A 21,959-nucleotide genomic window follows, 5' to 3' on the forward strand; every position below is an offset into this window, starting at 1 on the left:
TGGGCTCTACAGTGCAGGCTCAGTAGTTGTGGCGCACGGGCTTAGTTGCTTCGCGGCCTGTGGGATCTTCCCAGACAGGGCTCAAACCCATGTCCCCTGCATTGGCAGGCAGATTCTTTTTTTTTTTTTTTCAGGTAATACTTTTATTTATTTATTTATTTATTTATTTTTAACATCTTTATTGGAGTATAATTGCTTTACAATGGTGTGTTAGTTTCTGCTTTATAACAAAGTGAATCAGTTATACATATACATATGTTCCCATATCTCTTCCCTCTTGCATCTCCCTCCCTCCCACCTTCCCTATCCCACACCTCTAGGTGGTCACAAAGCACAGAGCTGATCTCCCTGTTTAGCATTATTTTTTGAAAGAGATTTGTTTCTTAGCAAATCATCTCTAGACTATGCTGAACTGGAAATTTACTTAGAAGCAATAAAAAACACAGGAATGCCAGGACTTATGCAGGAGATTCTAAAGTCAGTGGGCAAAACAAAAAATTCAATACGGTTCATGTTACTCTTGAAAATCCCCTCCATCTTTCATAAAGTACAGAGGTCAGACTGACCACGGCTCACCAGCTTCCACCCAGCACGTCTTCCTCCAGGTTGGAACAGACAGTGGTTTCTTTGGTGAGCAACTGATGAAGTCATTGAGGGGTCACCTTTTATGAATATTTGTGTCTTCAACCCCAAAATCATTCATCAAAGTGAGATGTTCTCACTAAGGAAAGCAAGCACAAGCTCCTGCATGAAGGCTTTGCTCACAACTCCTACTTCTCTCTCTTTTCCCCCTCTTTGTTCTTGCCAAGTACTGATGGTTCATTTCCCACAGATTAAAAGGGTCCAAGTGGATCTATACCTATGAGTGGAATTGCTGGGTCATGTGGTAACTCTATATTTAATTGTTTGAGGGGCTGCCAGACTGTTTTCCAAAGTGGCTGCACCATTTGACATTCCCACTAGCAGTGTGTGAGTGCTCCAATTTCTCCACATCCTCACCAACCCTTGTTACTGGCAGTCTTTTTGATTCTAGCCATCCTATGGGTGTGAAGTGGGATCTCATTGTGGTTTTGATTTGTATTTCTCCAATGGCTAAGGATGCTGAGTGTCTTTTCATGTACCTATTGGCCATTTGTATATCTTACTTGGAGATAGGTCTATTCAGAAATGAAAACATAGGTCCACACAAAAACTTATACATGAATATTTACAGTAGCATCATTCATAATAGCCGAAAGGTGGAAATAGCCCAAATGCCCTTCAACAGATGAATAGATAAACAAAATGTGGCATAGCCACACAATGGAATATTATTTGTCCATAAAAGGAGTGAACTTCTGATACCTGCTATAATATTGATGAATCATGAAAACATTATGCTGAGTGAAAAAAGCTAGACACAAAAGGTCACATATTATATGATTATATGATTCCATTAATATGAAAGGGCAGAATAGGGAAATCTACAGAGGCAGAAAGTAGATTAGTGGTTGTCTAGGCCTGGGGTGTGGGGCTGGGGGTGGGGGGTGAGAGCTAAAGGATATGGGACTGCTTTTTGAGGTGGTGAGATGTTCTCAAATTGACTGTGGTGATTGTTGTATGTATCTGTGAATATATTTAAAATGATTGAAATGAAAAAAGTGTAAAAGAAATGTAAAAAACCAAAAGAAGGCAAGTTGCAATTCTATTGATCACTTGATGGGCTTAAAAATACAGATTCCTGGGCCCTACCTCCAGTGATTCTGACTCAGTCGATCTTGGGTAGGGCTTGGGTATTCCTGAGGGATTCTGCCATTCAGCCTGATTTGGGGCCTACTGTGTCCATGGAGAACCCTCTGTCCTCTGAGATCTAGAGGTCACGGTGATGATGGCTCATATTTCTGGAGAGCTTGCCATGTTCTAGGTACTGTGCTGATCACCTTCATCTCCTCTTAATCACACAATAACTTCCTTATAAGGTAGATAATATGTCCTTTGCTTTAGAGATAAGAAATTGAGGTTTTAGAAACACTTGAGTAACTTGTCCATAGCCCCAGTAGGAAGTGGTGGAGCTGGAAGATGTACTGGGAGCATCTTCTCAGGAACCAATGCTTTCAAGGCCACAAATTCTGTGGTCCATGGACGCCTGAAGCCCTACCTGAGATTTCTGCTGAGACTGGGGTGGGGCTCAATATCTTACAACCTTCCCAAGGTCCTGGGCATCTGAATCCAAGTCTGCTGTCTTTATCTCCCAGTCTGCTTTGATTTCCAAAGCATAAACCATTTGCACCAAACATGAATGGATTTTGTTGACTTGTTGAGATTTGGGGCCAAGGACAGGGTCACATTGCTCCCTGCTTGGTCTTGGCCGACTCACTGACTTCTCTTACTTTGCTTCACTCCTGCATTTTTCCACATACCTCCTCCATCCTGGATTGCTCTGAGAACTCTGAGTTCTTGTCTCTTTATTTTACAGAGCACCTTCACTATTCCCTGCAAAGATCCCCAAAGTATGTAGTTGAGCCATGTCAGCATTCGACCTGCAGAAAATTCCACAGACAGGATCTGCCCTCTGGAAAGTGGTGATACTTACAGATTGATGAGATGTTATTTTGTTTTTCTCTCTAAAATATACTGCTTAGCTATCAAACCTTTGGCGCCTGGCTGCAGTCCTCAGCTGGAGGCAAGTGGGGGTGAATACTGCTCCTTTGCAACCTGAGGAGGAATGCTGCCACTTAAAGAAGGAGAAACTGGCTCTTTTGAGAGGCAGAGGGAGACTTTCCGGAGCTGATGTCAGTTTGTTTGGAGGCAAAATGGTTGTTGTATTAAAATTGCCCAAACTTGGGCTGGTGCCCTGTGTGTTCAGAGCTCAAAGCCATGATTACTTGAATTTTTTTTTTTTAATTTGTTGGTTTTCCATCCTGTTGCTTGGCTGTTTTCTGCTAATAGCTTCAGTCTCAAGGTTCAGTTCAACAGACACTAACTGCACCTACTATGTGCTGTCCTTATAGCACCTACTATGTGCCAGGCCCTGGGGATGTAGTGGCAAGGTAAACACAGCACTTGAACAGGAGACTGTGGTTCCCACTGTCAACCCCCCGCCCCCCACCAAAGAGAGAGGCCACCATTGGGCTTCTGAAGATCTCAGGTCACCTTGCATCTTCTCCCTAAAGAGGGAAGGTGAAGAGTTTTGGTGTCCAAGGGCCCTTGAGGAGGATTTAGCTGAGTTGCCACCAAAGTTTGGAGTGATGGGGAGGAGCTAGCATTTGTGTTTAGAGGTGAGAAAGTGAGGGCAGCTTGATTTTAGAGGCAGTTAAGATGAACAGGAGGCTTTTTGGGATTTCCATGTGTAGTGGAGACCTGCTACAGTGAGGATCCCTGTGGCTGAGCTTGTGGTCAGTGGAATGACCATATGAGGTCATTTTAAAATGTTGTTTAAAATAATATCCCCAGATATTATCAGGAGCAGCTGCAACAATGGTGACAGCTCATGGAGACTCATGGAGAAGGAAAAGAAGCCCTGATAATGACAAGATCGAATTCCCCACCTGCCAGGCGTATGGGTACTCAGAGCAGATTTAACTGGAGTTACTGAAATAGGAATGTGCCATTTCTTACACCCGGGAGAGGTGGAACAAAATATATTCCCTCTGGCTTGGAGGGAAGGAGAACGCCAGCAGACATGACTCCACCTTTCCGTTCTTAAACCCCGTGTCTAGAAATGCAGTTCCTACTGGGTCCACAAACCAAAGCTCCATAAACACTGCTACCACTGTTGCATTTCTCCTGCCTGGCGCTCTCCCCAGTTTCCCCTCTTTGGTAGATAGAGGGAGGAGGTTCCAGCATCACTTCTGAGGATGAGCTGGGAGGGAAGCTTCCACATCTCTCTCCGCCCCTTTTGTGAGAGGACACATTGATCTGGTTGGCGAGACAGAGGAAATGCTGACTCTATCCGACCACGTTCACGTATTAGTGGATGGGTTACTTTGCCTAAACTGTGGCAGTGGGGTTCACCTCCTTGGTCCCTCACACAGACCCCAGGCTTTTTGGGGCAAGTAAGACAGACAAGACCTGCCTGGCAGAGCCAGCCAGCAAGTGACTGTCCACCCGTCTTGAACAACAGGGGCTTATTGTCTCAAACACTAAGACCAGAGGTAGTTGACTCCAGGGTTTGCAGAATGAATAGCTCGAGATAACGGATTTCTTGTTTGCCTTTTCTGTGATGCTTTTGCCTTTCCCTCCCATCACGGAGGGATGGAGGAGGCTGCCACAATCCAAATATGAAGTCCTTATGTGACAACAGACAAAGGCAAGAAGGAAGGGACACAGCATCTCTCTGCACATTTCTATATTAAAACCTCTCCTGGAAAATCCCAGCAGACTTCCTACATCTCAGCCACATCAGCCCTCAATAGAGCAGGTAGAATGGAGTCTTGGACCAGTCCTAAACCAGTCACTGGCTAAGGGGGGTTTGAGTAACATTACTTTAGGATCTAAGCCTCAGACTAGGGAACGACAAACTTTTTCTGTTAAAAAAATGGTAATATATTTTAGGCTTTTTGGTTTAGACACCCTCTGTTGCAACTTCTCAACTCTACCATTGTAACATGAAAGCAGCCACAGACAACGCATAAATGAATGGGCATGGCTTTGCTCCAATAAAACTTTATTTACAAACAGTCAGTGGGCCAGATTTGGCCCTTGGGCTGTACCTTGCCAAACTCTGCTTAAACTAATCATGATTCATTCTCTGAGGCCAACACTTCTAAGAAACATACCTGAGTGAAATAGGAGTTCTGCGAACAAGGTAGAAGAAAGGAATAACCAGTTTCTGGGTAGATAACTGATAGTGTCAGGGCCAAAGTAGCTCTTCAGTCCACTTTGTAATAAATAAAGGCAATTGAAAGATCCCCATATAGCTGTCTGTCTTTGTATCAGTTAGCTATTGCCACAAAAATGCTATGTAACAAGCCACCCCAAATCAGTGGCTTTACACAACAACTACAGTATATATTTTTGTGGATATGCAGGTCAGCTGAGGGTTGGTTGATCTAGGCTGGGTACATCTGGGAAACTCTACTCTGCTCCTTGTGTCTCTTATCTTCTTCTGGGACCAGCAGACTTGCCTGGGTGTGTTCTCATGGTGATGGCAGAGGAAAAGAGAGCAAGAAGGATTGAACACCCACTCTGCAAGCTTCTGGTCACATAATGCAGACCAACATTCCTTTGGCCAAGGCAAGACATACAACTAAACCTGATGTCAAGGGCTGGAGAAATATACGTTGACTCTTTAGTGAGAAGAACTGTGAAATCATATGGCAAAGGGCCTGGATTTAGGGCATAGTGAAGAACTGGGTCCATTAATACACTGTAATCGACTACAACCCCCAACCATCAATAAAATCCAATAAATACTTGTTTAATGCACCTGTGCCTGAATGCTTCTGGCTGCAGTCCAGGCAATGGGGACCTGGCTGGGGAGGGACCATCGCTGTCCCGTAGGTCTGGGTGTAATTGCATGTGGCCAACTCTGCACTGACCATGGCTGACTTGCTTTGTCCTGAGTCCCCAAGGGACAATGCTTGGCCTCATTCCATTCCTGAGTAATTTTGACAAAACTGGTTTCAGGACCCTAGAAAGAAAATCAATTGTAGATTTGAATTTTGCAGGAAGTGAGAATGGTCGAATATATATACGCTTTTACATGCTGGTAATTATTTCCTCACCACAAAGAAGGCTGGCTATTAGGAAGCTGCTGTTAGCCCCATTTGCCCCATGGACTCATGAGCTGTGTGTGTGTGTGTGTGTGCACGCGTGCACACACCTACTTGTTGGAGCTACTTCCTTTTTTTTTTTTACGTGATGATCCATTTATTTATTTATTTATTTATTTATGGCTGTGTTGGGTCTTCGTTTCTGTGTGAGAGCTTTCTCTAGTTACGGCAAGTGGGGGCCGCTCTTCATCGCGGAGCGCGGACCTCTCACTATCGGGGCCTCTCTTGTTGCGGAGCACAAGCTCCAGATGCGCAGGCTCAGTAATTGTGGCTCACGGGCCTAGTTGCTCCGTGGCATGTGGGATCTTCCCAGACCAGGGCTCAAACCCGTGTCCCCTGCATTGGCAGGCAGACTCTCAACCACTGCGCCACCAGGGAAGCCCTGGAGCTACTTCCTTTTATAATAACATTAGCCAACATTTTAAAATAAAGGGAGGACATTAAATAGGCTTCCCCAGACAGCCACTCTGCCCTTTCAAAGTGTTTCACACATCGTTAAATAAAACAAATAAAACATAGTCACGTTAAAAAACAAAAAAACAAAAAAACAACCTCTTTGTTAAATTGGTTCTGGCTTCAACAAAAACTCTGCCTGAAGAGTGGAAGGTCCTTGTGACCCATGGTACTGCACACAGGAGTCCCACATTTCATTGCCTTTTCTTAACATCTTCAAGTTGCTGGAAAAGACCAGATGGATCTATGTGAATTTTTGAGATTTTTTTTTGGAGGAGTGGAGGTTGGGATGGATTCATTTGTTCAGTATTCAGCATATATTCATGGGGTGCCTGTTCCATCCTAGACACTGTACCAGGAACTGAGGATATGATGACTTGCAAAAGCAAGCAGGGTTCCTGCCTTCAGGGAGTGAGAAGTTTAGGATTGCACTTTCCAGTAAGGTAGCCACTAGCAATGTGGGGTTACTGAGCACTTGAAATGGGGAGTGTACAAATTGCAATGTGTCGGAAGTGAAAATACACACTGGATTTTGAAGACAATATAAAAAAATAACGTGAAGTGTTTCATTACTATTTTAAAAACTTTAATACATGCTGAAATGTTATTTTGGGTATACTTGGTCAAATAAGTGATACTAAAATTACTTTCACCTGTTTCATTTTATTATTATTATTTTAAAAGTGACTGCTACAAATTGTGAAAGGAAGCATGTGGTTACATCATATTTCTATTAGACATTGATGGTCCAGAGGGGGTATGGGCATTAAGTTAAAAGTTAACCAGGTCATTGACACGTTTGTCACAAGTGCTCTGAAAGAGAAGTGAAAGGTATGAAGAGAATATACACATGGTGAGAGGGAACCTCAGTCTCAGAGGGTCAGGAAGGGCTTCCTTAGACCGTCTGGAAGTTCCTCAAAAGTTTAAGCATAGAGTTTTCATATGACCCAGAGATTCCACTCCTAGGTATAGACCCAAGAGGAATGAAAACATGTCCACACAAATGTGTAAACAATGTCACAGCAGCACTATTCATAAGAGTCAAAGAGCAGAAACTACCCAAATATTTATCAACTGATGAATGGATAAATAGAATGTGGTCCATCCGTACAATGGAATATTATTTGGCCATAAAAATGAATGAAGCACTGATACAGGCTATAACATGAATGAACCTTGAAAATATGAGGCTCAGTGAAAAAAACCAGACACAGAAGGCCACATATGGTTTGGTTCCATTTATATGTAATGTCTATAATGGGCAAATCCATAGGGACAGAAAGAAGATTAGTCATTGCCAGGGGCTGGGGGTTGAGGGAAATGGGAAGTGACTGCCAATGGATACAGGGTTTCTTTTTGGGGTGATGTATATGTTCTAAAATTGTAGTAGTTGTTACCCAACTCTGTGGATACACTTAAAACCATTGAATTGTATACTTTAGGTGGATGAATTGTATGGTATGTGAATTATATTTCAATAAAGCTGTTATATTAAAAAAATAAAGTCTTCCTTGATGAGATGACATTTAAGGGGAGACCTGGAGGGCGAATGTGTTAACGAGGTAAGAAAAGTTGGGAAGAGCATTTCAAGGTGAGGAACAGCATATGTGAAGGCCCTGAGGTAGAAAGGAATGGAGCAAATTTGAGGGACATCAAAGAGGTTCATGTGGCTGGAGCCTGGATGACAAGGGAGAGTATGAGGAAAAGGATCTGGAGGAGGGAGAGGCAGGCTCACGTAGGTCTCCTATGAAGGCATTAGAACGACACGCTAGCTGTGTCATCTTGGGCATCCTGCTTAACCGCCCGTTAGTGAAATAAAATGTGTTGTAAGGATGAAATAAGATAATTGTGCTCAGTAAAGATGAGCTTGTGTGATTGTTAACCCACAGAGCAGTGGGGAGCCATCAGAAAGGAGTGATCTGTTTGGATGTGCATTCTGAAGGTATTCCTTTGGTCTCTATGTGGAGTACGGGATTGCAACAGGAGAAGGAGAAATGGAGAGACCAGTTCAGAGGTGTTTATAATCAAACAGGTGGAGACTGTGGCTTGATTCATGATGATATCAGAGGGTGGCTGAGCAGTGAGTGGATTCCAGAAAGATTCAGGAGGTAAAACCAACAAGACTTGGCCATTGAAGGTGGGTTGAGTGGGCTGGAGGTCTGGAGAGAAAGGGTGTGAACAAAAAGCTTTGCTAATTGGGTCTTCCAGTCTGAGAAGACTTGGGGCCTCTGCAACCAGGAGTGCTGGCATTTGTGATGAAGACATCTAGACTTGGAAATGCCATTTACAGTATGTTCTTGTACAGTCAGCAACTCCCACCCCCCACCCCTTGTCCTGAGCTTATTAATTCTTTGTTTTAATTCATCGCAGAGGGATGTTCATTTGCTTTTGTGAGAAATACGAATGCCACTGAGAAAGCATATTAGAATAATCTGGATTGCTGTGGGGAGTGAAATCTATTCAGATTTGCGCCAGTGTTATCATATTGGTCTAAATCCACTTCTGGCCGGCTACAGGAGGACAGTCCGCGCTCAACTTGGTTTGATTTGAAAGACCCCAGCAATGAGCACATTTGCTGTTGCCAACCGAACCCTTTCATGCAGAGAAAGCAATGTTAAGGGTCTCCTCTGCTGTTTTCTCCCCCAAATCATTTGGCAGAAATGTTGCTGGGAGCTTGTTGCTGGTTTTCTTGGGTTTGATATTGCTGTGGAAAGCCTGCACTAACACTCAGCCATGTTATTAAGCCGCAGCTCCAGCGTGGGCTGTGATTTGTTTTTCCTGTGAGTGACACGACCATATTTTCCATAAAAACCCGATGCAAATAGACTCTGGAGCACCAACACTATCACTTCCCCTGATTGGGAAGAGAAGGCAGCTGGGGTGATTCTAGTTGGGTACGTGCACCAGAGTTGTTTGCGGAAGCTCATTCCTCCTAAGTGAACTCTGGGGTGTCCCACTTTGGTTTTGGGGCAGAGTTTCTAGAAGTGGCAAGTCAAATTTCAGAAGGAATTTGGAAAGTTAGGTTGGGCCCATGGCTGGGATCAAGGCTGGTCTCTGTATATACCCCAAGGGAAAATAGCATGAATTTTCTTTCCAAACGCCCTCTCACTGGGTTCCTTGGCCTCCTGTGTCTTAGAGCTGGAGAACCCACGAAATGTATCAACTGGTGAGGATCCAAAGGAGCTAAAATGTGTCCCCACATGCTGGGATTGGGGCTGCTGTTGTCACGCCTTACTCCCATCCCTGCAGCAGCCAGGCGTCCACACATGGTCATCCTTAATGAAATGTCCCTCTCTCCCCTGACTGCCTTATTTGATTCAGTCTGAACTGTGTCCATTGCTTAGACCAATGGGTCTTGACCTTGGCTGTACCTTGGAATCTCCTGGGAGATTAAAAAAATACTGATGTCTCATTCACTCAGTGTAGTGTTTTTGAGGTTTATCCACGCTGTAGTGTATATTGGTACTTCATTCTTTTTTATGGCTGAATAATGTTCTGTCATAGGGATAGTCCACATTTTGTTTATCCATTCATCCGTTGATGGACATCTGGGCTGTTTCCACCTTTTGGCTATTGTATATATTATGTGACTGCATTTATATGAAATATCTGACATGGGCAAACCCATTGAGACAGAAGGCAGTTTAGGGGCTGGAGGGAAGGTGGAGGGACTGCTAACGGTATGAGGTTTCCTTTTTTTAATTTTAATTTTTATAATATTTTAAATTAATTAATTAATTAATTAATTTTTGACTGCACCACAGCTTGTGGGATCTCAGTTCCCTGACCAGGGATCAAACCTGGGCCACGGCAGTGAAAGCTTGGAATCCTAACCACTAGGCCACCAGAGAACCTCCATAAGCTCTATTTTCTTTTTTTTTTTTTTTAAATTTGGCCACGCTGTGCGGCATGCGGAACCTTAGTTCTCTGACCAGGGATCAAACCTGAGGTTTCCTTTTGAGAACATTTTGGAACTAGATAGAGGTGGTGGTTGCATAACATTGTGAATATCCCAAATGATACTGTATTGTCTGTACACTTTAAAATGGTGACATTTATATTATATACATTTTACCTCAATTAAAAAAAATACCGGTGCTTGTGTTCCACCCCCAGAGGTTCTAAAGTAGTTAGTCCGGGGAGTGGAGCCTGGATTTGGATTTTAAAAGCCCCCAGGTGGTTCAAATGTGCAGCCTGGGCTGAGATCTCCTGCTTAAGACTCTCCTCCTAGGACTTCCCTGGTGGCGCAGTGGTTAAGAATCCGTCTGCCAATACAGGGGACATGGGTTTGAGCCCTGGTCCAGGAAGATCCCACATGCGGCGGAGCAACTAAGCCCATGTACCACAACTACTGAGCATGCGGTCTAAAGCCCACGAGCCACAGCTACTGAAGCCTGTGTGCCTAGAGCCCATGCTCCGCAACGAGAAGCCACTGCAATGAGAAGCCCGCGCACTGCAATGAAGAGTAGCCCCGCTCACCACAACTAGAGAAAGCTCGCGCACAGCACCGAAGACCCAATGCAGCCAAAAATAAATTAAAAAAAAAAAAGTATAAAAGGACTCTCCTCCTGGAATCGACCCTTTCATGTTATATTTGTGTTCATGTCTAGCCTCTAGCATGGCTCTGCCTTTCCATTTTCCTTCACATTTTTGGGTTAATTTGTATGCCCCAGGATCCTTGCTAACTGTGTAGCTTCTCTGAATCCAACTCTGACCGATCAAGTCAGAATCTTATAAGTGAGGCCCAGGATGGTACATATTTCACAAGCAACCCCAGGCAACTGTTATGTGCCCAATGGTCTGCGAACTACTTATGCAAACTCTTAGGTTTCCCCACTGTTCACCTCTCCGTGTATCAGCGACTAGGCCGTTGCCCTGTGGATGTGGTGTGAACAAGGCCGAGGTGGTCCCTCTCTCATGGAGCTCTCAGTGAAGCAGCAGAGCACACAATGATACATTTGGCACAGGCAGCAGGGCCCTTGTGTTTGACTTGTGTTTGGGAGACTCCTGGGCAGAAAGAGGAGAGTGATCACAGCCCTGCATCACTTTCTCCCAGGTTGGGTCTCCCTGGGGAGGCTGAGAGCACAAGTCTGAAAACAGGTTCAGATCCAAGTTCTACATCTTCCTTAGTCTGTCAATTATGTAAGCTTGTTTTTGTATTTGTTGTCTATTGTTGTGTAACAATATTACCACAAACTTAGTGGCTTAAATTAACACACATTTATTAGGGCACAGTTTCTGTGGGTCAGAAGTCCAGGTGGGGGGCTTGGATGGGTCCTCTCCTCTGGGTCTCACAAGGCTGCAATGCAAGGTGTTGGCTAGGCTGTGTCCTCATCTGGAGGCTCCAGTGATGATGGGTCTGCTTCCAAGCTCGCGTGATTGTTGGTGGCATTCAGTTCCTTGCAGCCTGCCAGACTCAGGGCCTTCATTTCTCGTTGGTTGGGTTTTAGTGAAGATTAAATGAGAGGATTATTTATTATTATCATCATTGTTACCAATGTTAATATTATCAGGTCATACTGGTCTTTGGTCTCCTGGATATGAAAGGCTCCCTCTTTGGCCCCAAATTTCCTCCTGAGATCTTCCTATGCTGTTCTCACAGAATCTCCTTCATCTCACCTTGGAGATCTAACCCTGGACCCTGTATCCTTTCCCCAGTTTGACTTGTCTGGAACATGGACTAAATTAACTGGGTGTTAAAGTTGGGTGTGACATTTTGTAAAAAGCAGCGTCTTTACCTGAGTTCAAGATATCTTTGAGGGACTCTGTCCCTGGTAGTATCTGTAACTCTGGTTTCTTCCCTACTTTGAGTTCTTCACTAGAAGAGCAGGAGGGAGCTCCCGTCCTGTTTTAAAAGTCTGCCTCTCCACTGCATTCCAGTTTCCTGCTTGAGAGATGTTTATATACCCAGTGCCCATTGAGTCCATTTAATGAAAAAATATGTTAATGCTCTGGGCCAGATATTGTGCTTGGTTCCAGGGATGTAAAAATCAATAAGATATATCTCTGTTCCTCGAGGAACTTAGAGTTCCGTGGAGGAATTTAGACTTGCGGTAGTGTTTTTCATTTCAGGACTGGTGTTAGTGTTTGCATACAAAGAGATTTTTAGGTGGACTGAGAGCTGAGTGTAGGTGCTACACAGACTTGGTATTAAATAATGTTTCAGTTACAATGTGATAAAGTTATTTACTTTTTAATTCTCTCATCTTTATGACTGTGTCAAGAACAAACTCTGCAGGTGCTAAAATGTCTTAAACACTTTATATTCTCCCTTTTAAACATAAAGAGCAGGGTATAGCTCAGATGCTTCTGTAGCCAACAGTATCCAGCTAGAATTGAATAATATTATGTTGCCATTGACTTTATTTTTTGCAGACATAGCAGTAAATGAGTCCTTTAAAAAGAAATGTATTTAAGTAAAAAAAGCGATCAGCTGCTCTTTGAAAAGAGGGTTGCCATATTTTAGCACCAGTTGATTATTGCTGGATCTACTGATGGTTTAAACAAATCTGGAAGTCTGGACTTTGTGTGAAAATGTCTAATTATTGTATGTTGGCCCAAATAAGAAATACTGTGTGGTTCAAACAAAATACACTGTAAGCAGCTTGTTTGTAACCTTGGTAGTGAGAGGTGTAACACAGGCAGTGTATTAATTTTTTTTAGAAATTTATTTATTTATTTATCTTTGGCTGCTTTGGGTCTTCATTGCTGCATGTGGCCTTTCTCTAGTTGCAGCGAGTGGGGGCTACTCTTCGTTGTGGTGTGCAGGCTTCTCATTGCGGTGGCTTCTTTTGTTGCGGAGCACAGGCTCTAGGCGTGCGGGCTTCAGTAGTTGTGGCTCTCGGGCTAGAGAGCAGGTTCAGTAGTTGTGGCGCACAGGCTTAGCTGCTCTGGGGCATGTGGGATCTTCCCGGAATGGGGCTCGAACCCATGTCCCCTGCATTGGCAGGCGTTTTCTTAACCACTGTGCCACCAGGGAAGTCCTAGTGTATTTAATTTTGAAGTAATAGTAAGATCAAATCTTGGGGGAGTGTTAACAGTAAGTCTCAAAATCATGGAGTTGGATTTCTAGAGTGCTCCAAAGTAAAGACTTTGTTACTGATATGTGAGAGGTTGGTCCTATACAGCTTGGCTGGAAACATTCAGGAAGACTAGATGGTATGCCAGGGCTTGGCTTGTTGGGAGAAAGTCAGAAATCAAGAGGCATAAAAGAAATGAAAGTGACACTGAGAGTGTTGAAAAATTCAATATTCTGCAGAGTGCAGGCTGCACTGTTTGAAAAATCTGGAGTTGTGTGTTCTACTTGATTTTCAAAAAACATACAATGAAACACACAGATCTTAAGTGTTCAATTTGATGAGTTTTGACAGTTGTGTGCATCCATGTAACCATCATGCCAAACAAGATGTAGAATGTTTCCATAGCCCTAGAAAGTCCCCTGGTGACCCTGCTCATACAATCCTATCACCTCCTAGGGGAAATCACTGTTCTGATCTCCATCACCATAGATTAAGTTTGTGAATTCTTGGGCTTCATATAAATGGAATCATATAATATATTCTCCTTTTTGCCTGGCTTTTCCCCCACAACAAAATGTTTTAGAGATTGATCCATGTTTTGTGTATCAGTAGTCCTTCCCTTTTTATCTTTTATTGGTGAGTAGTAGTCCATTCTATGAATAGTCCATAATTTGTTTATTCATCCACCACTAGATGGGCATTTGTTTCTAGTTTTTTTTTGTTGTTGTAGTTGTTATTCTGAATAAAACTCCTGTGAATAATTATTTGCAAATCATTGTGTGGACATATATTTGCATTCAGTAAATACTTAGGAGTGGACTTGCTGGGTCATAGGGTAGGTGTGTATTTAACTTTGTAAGAAATTGCCAACGCATTTTCCAAAGTGATTGTACCATTTTACATTCTCATAAGCAATGAAGGAGAGTTCCAGTTATTCAAAATCCTCACCAACATTTGCTATTGTCATTATTTTTGATTACAGCCATATCAGCCAATATGAAATGGTATTTCATCATGGTTTCAATTTGCATTTCCCTGATGACTAAATAATGTTGAGAAGATTTTCATGTGCTTCTTGGCCATTTACTTATCTTCTTTTGGAAAGTTTATGTTCAAGTCTTTGTCCATTTTTCAATTGGGTTGTTTATCTTTTTATTATTGATTTGTAGAGGTTCTTTAGACATTCAGGATAACAGTCCATTGTCAGATGCACATGTTGCAAACATTTTCTTTCAGTCTGTGGCTTGCCTCATCATTTTCTTAATGGTGTTCTTTGATGAGCAGCCACTTAAAATTTTGATGGATTCCAATTTATCATTTTTTTCTTTTTTGGTTAGTGCTTTTTGTGTTTGTCTAAGAAACTTTGCTAACCCCAAGGTTATGAGGATATTCCCCCTGTGTTTTTTTTCATAGCAGTTTTATGGTTTCAACTTTGTGTTTAAGTCTCTGATCCATCTCAAATGAATTTTTGTGTATGGTGTGAAGTAGAGGTCAAAGTTTCTTTTATTCCCATGTGGATGTCTAGTTGTTTTGCCACCAGTTGTTAAGAAAGCATTCCTCTCCTCATTGAACTGATTTGGCATCTTTATAAAAGGTCAATTGACCATATATGTGTGGGTCTATTTTTGAATTCTCTAATTTGTTCCATTCATCTATTATCCTTCCTTACACCAATACCACACTATCTTGATTACTATGGCTGTATATTAAGTCTTGAAATCAGGATGTGTAAGCTTTCCAATCTTGTTTTCCTTTTTCAAGATTGTTTTGGCTATTTTAGGTTGCTTGCATTTCCATATACATTTTAGGGTCAGATTATTGAGTTTCACGAGAAATGCTTTTGAGATTATGTTTGGGATTGCACTGAATCTATAGATCAGTTTGGGGACGACTGATGTTTTAATAATATTGAACCTTCTAATCCATGAACATGTTCTGTCTATCCATTTTATTTTGGTCTTTTTAAAGAAATCTTCAGTGTAGAGGTCTTGTAAATCTTTCTTTCAGATTTACTCCTAGTTATTTGATTTCTTTTGATACTGTTTTAAGTGGTATTGTTTTAAAATGTTATTTTCCAATTGTTCATTGCCAGTATATAAAAATTTAATTGACATTTATATATTGACCTTATATCTAGAAATATTGCTAAGCTCCTTAATTATGGTGAAGTTTTTATAGATTTCGTAGGTTTTTCTATGTACACAATCATGTCATTTGCAAATAATGATAGTTTTACTTATTTCTCTTGTAATCTTTATGCCTTTTGTTTTTCTTGCCTTATTGCACTAGTAGGAATTCCAGCAAAATGTTGAGTAGAAGAGGTGATAATGGACATCCTTGCCTTGTTGCTTATCTTAAGGGAAAAGCATTTATCGTTTTACCGTTAAATATGATGTTAGCTGTAAGTCTTAAAATAATGCTGTAGCATATTGAGGAAGTTTCCTTCTATTCCTATATTGAGGAAGTTTCCTTCTATTCCTAGTTTGCTGTGGGTTTTTTTTTTTAATCATGAATGGGTGTTAAATTTTGTCCTCCTTTTTTTCTTAATGTGATGAATTACACTAATTGCCTTTTGAATGTTGAGCCAACTTTGCATTCCTGAGATAAACCTCATTTATTCATGTTGTGTTATCCTTTTTATCTATTGCTGGATTTGATTTGCAAATATTTTATTAAGGATGTTTACATTAATGCTCATGAAGAATATTAGTATGTGGTTTTTGTTGTTGCTGTTTGTATGTGGCTGGCCTCATAAGATTAATTGGAAATGTTCTCTCATTTTCTGAGTGTGGGTATATTTATATCATTTATTTCTTAAGTACTTGATAGAATTTTCCAGTGAAAACATCTGGGACTGGGGTTGTTCTTTGTGGGAAAATATTAAATTATGGATTCAATTTGTTTACTAGCTATAGGGCTATTCATATTTTATATTTCTTCTTTTTTTCTGTTTTGGTACTGTGTCTTTCAAGGAATTTGTCCATTTTATCTAGGTTGTTGAAGTCATTGACACGATGTTGTTCATTTTATCTCCTTATTATCCTTTGAGTATCTATGTGATCTATATTGATATCAACTCTAATTCCTGATACTGGTATTTTGTGTTTTCTCTTTTTTTCCCCTTGATCACTCTCACTAGATTTGTTTGATAGACAGCCTCTAAAATGGTTCCCAGTTGTCTCTGCCTCTTGTTGTTCACACACTTGTGTAATCTCCATCACTTGAGTGTGAGCTGAACCTTGTGAATCATTTTTAATGAATAGAATATGGAAAAGGTGATAGGATGTTACTCTGTAGATTAGCTTACAAAGTTAAGGAAGCTAATCCTTGAGGAAGACTCTGGCTTCCATTTTGCAAATCCTTTCTTGCTCTTTTGCTTGTATTTCTTATAAATAGAAGTATAATTGTTGTTGCTTTTTAGTTCAGTCTATCAATCTGTGCCTTTTACAAGGAGTGTTTAGCCCATTTACATTTAATGCAATTACTGATATTGTTGGATTTAAATCTACTATCTTGGGTTTTATTTTTTATTTGTATCTTCTGTCTTTTGTTCCTCCATTTCTCCTTCCCCACCTTCTTTTAGGTTAATAAAGTATTTTTTTGTATTCTCTGTGTGCTTTGAAGTGTCCTTTTGTTTAATAAGAAAACTTCAAATTAGAAAATACCTTTATTATTTTTGATCAGAAAAAAAACTGCCATAAGCTTATACAGAGAGGCTGTTGGTCTAGACTAGAGAGGATGCTTCACTAGTTTCATTAGTATGATCATCATGTTGTTGATGGATCCATACAGCACAGGACACATTGGATATCACCCCTGTTTTCTCTGGGATTTGCTGCTAGGACGTAGCACACAAACCACAGTGGCAGAGGATTCTATGCAGACAGTCCACACAGGGCTCAGTCTGTGGTAAATGCTTTCTTTTGGAGTGTGCATTTCAGTTCCACGGTCAAGCTGTGTCTCTCTCCAGGGGCTTCCAGACTTCTGCTTTTGTCACCTCTCTTTCCATCACAGCTTCTTCTCTCAGTTTGATAAGTGGCAGGGAATATTCTGAAACCCTAGAGAAAAACTGTTTGTGGGAGTCACAGATGCCAGTGTTTTAGAAGAACTTCAGACATCCTTCTGACTTTGAGGGGCTTGAATCCAAACAGTGCTTTGGTCCCCTCCCCTACCCCACACCATGGTGCATATTTTAGGAAAAAAGAACCATGCCTTATAGGTGTTGAATTATCATTCACTCCATTCCTCTCCATTTTTGCTTTGTTTATGACTTAGATTAATTCTGAATCTCTTGTACCTGGACTCCTATGAAAATTCCAATAAAGTAAAAATGATTAAAATTGGATTGCCCATAGAAACTGAGATGCCGTTTTTCCCCTGGAGCTAAGTTCAGCATCTAATAACGGGGGGAGGCCCAAACTCTGCATATCAGCCTTTTAAACAAGGCACAGTGGGAATACCTCCGTTTGGATCCATAAATACAAAACAGGAAATCTTAAATGGGACTTTTCTCTACAGCTTTAAAAAAAATCCAATATGAGATTATAGCTTTGATCATAACTTAATTTTTCATTTCCATTTGAACTTTAATTTTACTTAAATTTTCTTCTGACAAATCTCCAAAGGAATATTTAAGTGACACAGCATAATGCTGACAGATTATTCATATACCAGCCCTTAGGCTACCAAGAAAGCCTTCATCATCTCAGAGAGAGTTTTATTGGAATCTGTGGCTCACAAAATATTGCTTCATGGCAGCCCCTGTGCAGTAGAATTTAAAGGCTTAAGTTTTGGGAGAATTTACACTTTGGTAGCATCCTCTGCTACACCTTTTAGGAACATTAAATCAGCAGGCTCCCCAGTGATACTCCTGTGGAAAGGTGTTAGGTAATCCTCTTGCATTTTTCTCCAGACAGGTGTGCGGGGCTGGGAACAGCCCTTGTCCCTCTTACTCTTTGGGGCAGTATGAGTGGAAGGCAACAGCTGTGTACTTTCCAAGGGGAGATTGGTCTGTCTTGGTTGATGTGAACATGGATGCAAATCCTGTCCCAGAGCTGCTGCAAAGAGCTAATTGTACTTCATTCATTCATTCACTGAATAAATATTTATTAAGCACCTACTTTCGCCAGACACTCTTCTAAGTCTTGAGGACATACCGGTGAGTAAGTCAGACATTGTTGCTCCCTTCATGGAGCTCGTGGGCTGGTAGGGAAGACAGAAATTAAACTAAAACACACACACACATACATCCATCATAACTGGTGATGAGAGCTATGAAGAAAATAACATCTCTATGGAAGAGGAATTTCAGCTGAGATCTGGAGGATGGGTGGAAGTTAGCCAGATGAAGGGATTTTTCTCAGATAATATAGAGAAATGTTTTCATTCACGTTTCCCCTGTTCCCCGTGTGATTGAACCTCTTTGTGCAGTTATTGGCAACTTGGATCTAGTTTCATGAAATTTGCCTCTTCATGTCCTTTCTCTTTTTTTCAGTGAGTCATCTTTTGCTTATTGATTTGCAGGAGTTTTGCTTTTCCCAGGGAGGTTTCAATCCACCTGCACGTTGTGTGGTATTCTCCAGGTGGGCTTGCATGTGGGTGGGGACTGAGTGGTGACCGAGTGGTGACCGCACTGCATGGAGCAGTCTGAACTGGTGGCCTCAGAGAATGCTGGTTTACTAGGATCAGTTTGGGACCAAGTGGGCGCAATGTGCTGAGTCTGTGTGGGGCCCATTTTATCTGCTACACTGGATTACAGAAGCCAGGGCTTGTATTGAAGAGAAATCAAGGTTTCTCATTCTGAACCCAGCACTGCACTGTGAGCGGCAAAATCCTGGCAGGGATTTTTCCCATGGAGCCTCTAAAACACCTGCTTTCTGTCTTTCACCAGGGGGACTCTTACATCTCTGGAAGGTAACTGATCCGGGTGCGGGCTGGTGGTAAACACTGGGGTGCAGTTTTTCTCCTCAATGATGTATCTTTTTTTTTTTTTTTGGTCTGGGTGGTGACAGAATAAAAGCCCAACTTTGTAGGACTGGGAGAAGTATATTGACTTTGTCATTTAATTCCTCTTTTTTTTTCCAATTTAAGATGCTCCTTTTTTTTCTTTAACAGCAGGTTTTTATTAGTTATCTATTTTATACATATTAGTGTATATATGTCAATTCCAATCTCCCAGTTCATCCCACCACCACCACCCCCGCTCCGCTTTCCCCCCTTGGTGACCATACATTTGTTCTCTACATCTGTGTCTCTATTTCTGCCTTGCAAACCGTTCTTCCGTACCATTTTTCTAGATTCCACATATATGCATTAATATATGATATTTGTTTTTCTCTTTCTGACTTCACTCTGTATGACAGTCTCTAGGTCCATCCATGTCTCTACAAATGACCCAATTTCGTTCCTTTTTATGGAGGAGTAATACTCCATTGTATATATGTACCACAACTTGTTTATCCATTCATCTGTTGATGGGCATTTAGGTTGCTTCCATGACCTGGCTATTGTAAATAGTGCTGCAATGAACATTGGGGTGCATGTGTATCTTTGAATTATGGTTCTCTCTGGGTATATGCCCAGTAGTGGGATTGCTGGGTCATATGGTAATTCTATTTTTAGTTTTCTAAGGAACCTCCATACTGTTCTCTACAGTGGCTGTATCAATTTAGATTCCCACCAACAGTGCAAGAGGGTTCCCTTTTCTCCACACCCTCTCCAGCATTTGTTGTTTGTAGGTTTTCTGATGATGCCCGTTCTAATCAGTGTGAGGTGATACCTCATTGTAGTTTTGACTTACATTTCTCTAACAAATAGTGATGCTGAGCAGCTTTTCATGTCCTTCTTGGCCATCTGTATGTCTTCTTTGGAGAAATGTCGCTTTAGGTCCTCTGCCCATTTTTGGATTGGGTTGTTTGTTTTTTTAATATTGAGCTGCATGAGCTGATTATATATTTTGGAGATTAATCCTTTGTCCGTTGATTCGTTTGCAAATATTTTCTCCCATTCTGAGGGCTGTCTTTTCGTCTTGTTTATAGTTTCCTTTGCTGTGCAAAAGCTTTTAAGTTTCATTAGGTCCCATTTGTTTATTTTTGTTTTTATTTCCATTACTCTAGGAGGTGGGCCAAAAAGGATCTTGCTGTGATTTATGTCGAAGAGTGTTCTTCCTATGTTTTCCTCTAAGTGTTTTATAGTGTTCGGTCTTACATTTATGTCTTTAATCCATTTTGGGTTTATTTTTGTGTATGGTGTTAGGGAGTGTTCTAATTTCATTCTTTTATAAGTAACTGTCCAATTTTCCCAGCACCACTTGTTGTAGAGACTGTCTTCTCCATCGTATATCCTTGCCTCCTTTATCATAGACTAGTTGAACATAGGTGCATGGGTTTATCTCTGGGCTTTCTATCCTGTTCCACTGATCTATATTTCTGTTTTTGTGCCAGTACCATATTGTCTTAATTACTGTAGCTTTGTAGTAGAGTCTGAAGTCAGAGAGTCTGATTCCTCCAGCTCTGTTTTTTTCCCTTAAGATTGCTTTGGCTATTTGGGGTTTTTGTGTCTCCATACAAATTTTAAGATGTTTTGTTCTAGTTCTGTAAAATAATGCCATTGGTAATATGATAGGGATTGCGTTGAATCTGTAGATTGCTTTGGGTAGTATAGTCATTTTCACAATGCTGATTCTTCCAAATCAAGAACATGGTATATCTCTCCATCTGTTTGTGTCATCTTTGATTTCTTTCATCAGTGTCTTATAGTTTTCTGAGTACAGGTCTTTTACCTCCTTGGGTAGGTTTATTCTTAGGTATTTTATTCTTTTTGTTGCAGTGGTGAATGGGATTGTTTCCTTAATTTCTCTTTCTGATCTTTCATTGTTAGTGTATAGGAATAAAAGAGATTTCTGTGCACTAATTTTGTATCCTGCAACTTCACCAAATTCATTGATTAGCTCTAGTAGTTTTCTGGTGGCCTCTTTAGGATTATCTATGTATAGTGTCATGTCATTGGCAAACAGTGACAGTTTTACTTCTTATTTTCCAATTTGGATTCCTTTTATTTCTTTTTCTTCTCTAATTACCATGGCTAGGACTTCCAAAACTGTGTTGAGTAATAGTGGTGAGAGTGGACGTCCTTGTCTTGTTCCTGATCTTAGAGGAAATGCTTTCAGTTTTTCACCATTGAGAATGATGTTGGCTGTGGGTTTGTCATATATGACCTTTATTATGTTGAGGTGGGTTCCCTCTATGCCCACTTTCTGGAGAGTTTTTATGATAAATCAGTGTTGAATTTTGTCAGAAGCTTTTTCTGAATCTATTGAGATGATCATATGGTTTTTATTCTTCAAGTTGTTAATACAGTGTATCACACTGATTGATTTGCATATATTGAAGAATCCTTGCAGCCCCTGGGAAAAATCCCACTTGATCATGGTGTATGATCCTTTTAATGTATTGTTGGATTCTGTTTGCTAGTATTTTATTGAGGATTTTTGCATCTATATTCATCAGTGATATTGGTCTGTAGTTTTCTTTTTTTGTAGTATCTCTCTCTGGTTTTGGTATCAGGGTGATGGTGGCCTTGTAGGATGAGTTTGGAAGTGTTCCTTCCTCTGCAATTTTTTGGAAGAGTTTGAAAAGGATGGGTGTTAGCTCTTCTCTAGATGTTTGATAGAATTCACCTGTGAAGCCATCTGGTCCTGGGCTTTTGTTTGTTGGAAGATTTTTAATCACAGTTT

General features: G+C 41.1%; 1 protein-coding gene and 1 long non-coding RNA gene across 23 annotated transcripts in view; one reads left to right on the forward strand and one right to left on the reverse strand.

The window, feature by feature from the left end:
• RBFOX1 (RNA binding fox-1 homolog 1) overlaps positions 1–21,959 on the forward strand; it is a 2,204,510-nt gene that overhangs the window by 31,333 nt on the left and 2,151,218 nt on the right. The gene's annotated exons all lie outside the window — the stretch shown is intronic.
• LOC309614217 overlaps positions 143–21,959 on the reverse strand; it is a 272,619-nt gene continuing 250,802 nt past the window's right edge. The window contains exon 2 of the long non-coding RNA XR_014236082.1: positions 143–21,767. This is a non-coding gene — a long non-coding RNA (uncharacterized lncRNA). The remainder of the gene's footprint in view (positions 21,768–21,959) is intronic.

This window comes from Balaenoptera borealis (genome assembly GCF_965194805.1).
Source record: "Balaenoptera borealis genome assembly, chromosome: 16".
In the NCBI taxonomy this organism is placed as follows: Eukaryota; Metazoa; Chordata; class Mammalia; order Artiodactyla; family Balaenopteridae; genus Balaenoptera; species Balaenoptera borealis.